Genomic DNA, 4,114 nt, shown 5'->3' with positions numbered 1-4,114 from the left:
GCGGGACACAGCAGTAATACCCTTCAGGTCTTTAATCTCAATGAATGCATCGTCACAGACATGTCTCCTTGGAGGTTTACTCCAAAATAAATCAGATGACAACTCGATCCCTTGCAAAATTATGTCTGAGTTAGATGATAATTTTCCCCCTTCACTTGACTGCATTCATTGTTGCCTTCTCATTTGTCAGTTTTGCAATTTCTTTGTCAAAATTCTTCTCCATCATTTCAAGGTCAAAATTTTTCTAGTATCATGGTGTCTTTTGGGGTCCTATAAGAGATGAATTATTCATCAGAAAGATCTCTGAACTACTGAAGCGTAATTAACGTTTATTGTTTCCAGTGGTGGGCCAAGTCTAACCAGCCCCAGATGAAATTCGCTTGCTCTAGAAATCCTAGTTATGCTAACATTTGATGTTACACATGTGTGCAGTCTGACAGATGTATTTTCATTAGGCTGTGTGCAAACTCCATTTGCATGGCAATGAAGTCTTCCAAAGGCATTCTGCAGATGAGACAGGAAATTAACTTCTATCAGCACTCCAATATACTAATTTATGCTCCTGTTGCCATAATATTGGAGAATTTTGCCATTCTCCGTGCTTTTATGTCCCAGTATGCTGTTTTCTGTAGGTGGGTCTAGGCCTTAATTTCTGTAAAGAAAAGAACTGTGCCAGTGCCACATATCAAAGTTAAACTCTTTGTAGCGGGAGCTCAAACTGCATGGACAGTACCTAACACAATTGTGAAGGGGGCGGTTTATAAGACAAAGACCAAAGCAACAAACTTTTGCATTAACCTTCACCTTCCAGGTGTGGTTTGGTTTTTGTTGTTTTTGTTGTTGTTTTATTTAAAAAAGAAAAAAAAGCACACAACAAACAACCACCGCAGACATCTCATTAAGGCTCTCTATTTCAAACTCAAATTGGCTCCCCAGTTGATCTGTGGTTAATTGATACCATCAGGGGCACAGCTGAGGCACACTAAATGCTTAATATTTGAAATGCACTAATTTCTGACACTACTTCAGTAGAGGCAGCAAAAGTAAATCCTTCTTCCTGAGAAAGATCTTGCACTCAGGGGGAGCCTGTCACTCCTGCTGTGAGAGTTCCTGTCATGCTGCATTAAAAATAAAGTCAGGTTCAAGTTGCTAATAACCACAGTTTTCACCTGTCTGCTGTCAGAGGCTGGGAAGTGCCATTTACCTTTCTGGCGAGGTGCAAGGAAGGACATGGGGGAGCCCCTCATACCTCCTTCAGTCAGTGTCACTTCGAACCTCTGCCTCCAAATTTCTTCCCAGCCTTGCCCACAGCAGATGCTGCAGCACACATCTCCTAGTGCAGGACTCAGTATCAGCTGGTCCCTCTTGGCACAAGAACATAGAATCGTAGAATGTCCTGAGTTGAAAGGGACCCACAAGGATCAACGAGTCCAATTCCTGTCCCTGCATAGGACAACCTCAAATCCACACCGTGTGTCTGAAGGCATTGTCCAAATGCTTCTTGAATACTGTCAGTGTTGTGGCCATGACTGCCTCCCTGGGGGTCCTGTTCCAGTGCTTCAGCACCCTCTGGGTGAAGAACCTTTTCCTAAAATCCAACCTAAACCTCCCCTGGCACATCTTCCTGCCATTCCCTCAGGTCCTATCACTATATCACATATATCACATGTATCTGTTGTGTGTGATTATGACACCTTTGTTCCTGGCAGCACTGTACACTGGCAAAGCGATGTGGTGCTTCTTATTATGGAACTAGATATTCCAGTTATTTGTGGTTCTTCTCAATGTTTTACAGCCTGGGTAAACTTTGCATGTCTAGTTGCCTTCTTCAAGAAGTGGCCTTGCAGAAAGCTTCAGCTGAAGTGGTTTGATTGCTTTAGATAAAAAGAGGTGAAACAATTTTTTTGAAGACTCTTATTTCTTCCTTTATAGGTTCACCCCTATCCACAGTGCTTTGGAGGTGAGACCAAATGTTTGGCAGACCCAGCCTTGATATCAGGAGCAGCAGCAGCTGCTTCCCTATGAAAAGACATCTGCATTTGCCAGGAAATCCACATTGGGAAAACAACTTGTCTGTATGGCCAAGGGCAGTTTGGGGCTGGAATAAAATCCAGGAGAGAGCAGAACCCCCTGGGTACATTTTGTGCTATCCCTTCAGGCAGGTCACATGGATTTCTTCATGAAGGAAAGCTATCAAGTCCCATCAGGTCAGGGTCTCCCCATCTGTGGATGCTCAGGAGGAAAGCAGGGAGCTGGTCTCACTCCCACTGAGTTCCTGGGCCAGCTGGAGGAGGCAGAACTACCTGAACAGGATTTTCAGGTTGAGAGGCAGTCACAGAATCACTAGGAGTGCTACCTTAATGCCGCAGACGCAGATGAGTTTTCCTTCAAAGAATACCCCATTGAAAATGATTTTTTTTTTTTTTTTTTCCATTAGCAATTTTATTTTAAACATGTAGCCACAAAACAAATAATGATATTCTGGGTATTTTTGTGCTGGACTGTGTAACCCTCCTTACTCAGTGTTTTGGGATGGTTCCTGCATCACCAAGGAAATTATTGTCGTACTAAGCTGGTTCATAACATATCCAAAAATACAGAAGTGGCATTCACCTTGGGTAAAATGTTTCATAATTTCTGATTCCAGCTTGTTTTTTCAGCATCCCAAGCAAACAAACTTAAAAGTGGGTCATAACACTAATGAGAAGAGTGGCCAGGAGACCAGAAATAATAATGTGCCTATTTAACCAAGCTCTGGTGGGCTCTAACCCCACTTTCCTAATGAGGCAGGGTTTGCACACTGCACAGCATCGCTCATCTGTCTTTCTACCTTCTCATGACTAATACTGAAGCTGCTGCCCAATTTAAAGCTCGTCAGACATAATTTGAGCTCCAGAAGATAATTAAATTCATCCAAGTTGTGTGAAAGTAGCTGGCTGGATAGAGAGATGCAAATTGAGCACATCCTCTGAGGGGAAATTGCCAGGAAGAGCTCAGCAGTTATGGTGATTGCTGGAGGGTCCATGAGCACAGGGGTTCCCGATGGCCACCAGCACACATGGAGCCTGGGTCTAGCCACTTGTCAGCAGAGCAGGTTATTGCTGAGGTTATTGCCTCAGTGATGCTCAAGCCGGTGGGAAGCCAGGCTTTGTTTCTTGTGCTGCTGCGTGGCATGGGGAGGAGATACACGGGTGCTGGCCAAGGGGCTCTGCCCCACAGTGCTGTCTCCAGAGATGGCTGCACTTGTGCTCATGGGGAATGGGGCAAGATGGATGACACTTCCCCTGCAGTTTTCAGCTGGGATATCCTAGGCATTGTTTATCCTGTGTATTCAGTAACCCTCAGTGTAATCCTCTCTTCCCTTACACACACGTATGCTTTCTCCATCCAGGTCAAAAAGTCCTAGACTGTGCATCCATGGCTGTCTTGCACAGAAACCACGACAGACCCTGAGTACCTCCAGTAGCATGTGTTGAAGTGTCTCCTAATAAACCATCCCAAGATGAGCAGACAAGGAACTGCACAGAGTGTCCAAGGCATGGGCTAAGAGTAACCCCCATCCATATCCGTAAAAATTCTGTTCTCCAGTATCTTCTTCACTCCTTCTCTAATGATTTCTAACACCATATTTGTTTTTTCAGCCTAAGTGGTATTTATCCAGGCAATCACAAATGCTATCTGTTGTCACAGGTTTTCTGTAACAAGTGCTGTTCCTGGTTCATCCATGGTTCAGATGACCATGTCCCAGCTGGTCACTTCGTGGCACATGGTGTTTAGGATGGGCTCATGGCTGCCATACATTCTCACTGTTTCATTACATTATCTTGTGAGTTAAAGATGTAACTTTGCACTGAAATCCCTTTCCTCAGACAGTGATTGAATTTTGTTGATGTCATAAAAGGATTTGTTCCTCTGTTGCTTTCTGTAACACCGAGTAATTCCCATTAAACAGTAAGTAATTGATTTACTGTGTTTGTCTGGGGCTTCTATTTTTTTAAGTAATTGATTTATTTAGTCATTGCAATTACAGCAAATCAGTTAACTAAAAATAATGCCAAATAATTAATTTACTTAGTATTTAAATATTAGAAATTGCCATGATTGACTGCAAATT

At 43.3% G+C, this 4,114-nt stretch overlaps 1 long non-coding RNA gene across 1 annotated transcript; it reads left to right on the top strand.

Moving 5' to 3' along the window:
- Positions 1-1,182: 1,182 nt before the first annotated feature.
- LOC135579158 (uncharacterized) lies at positions 1,183-3,967 on the top strand. Its single transcript, XR_010471693.1, has 2 exons — positions 1,183-1,960; positions 3,392-3,967. It is a non-coding gene; the product is annotated as an uncharacterized LOC135579158 (long non-coding RNA).
- The last annotated feature ends 147 nt before the right edge of the window (positions 3,968-4,114 follow it).

This window comes from Columba livia, chromosome 3 (assembly GCF_036013475.1).
Source record: "Columba livia isolate bColLiv1 breed racing homer chromosome 3, bColLiv1.pat.W.v2, whole genome shotgun sequence".
Classification (NCBI taxonomy): Eukaryota; Metazoa; Chordata; class Aves; order Columbiformes; family Columbidae; genus Columba; species Columba livia.
The sequence above is the reverse complement of the archived record's forward strand: the minus strand, read 5'-3'. Positions and strand labels throughout refer to the sequence as shown.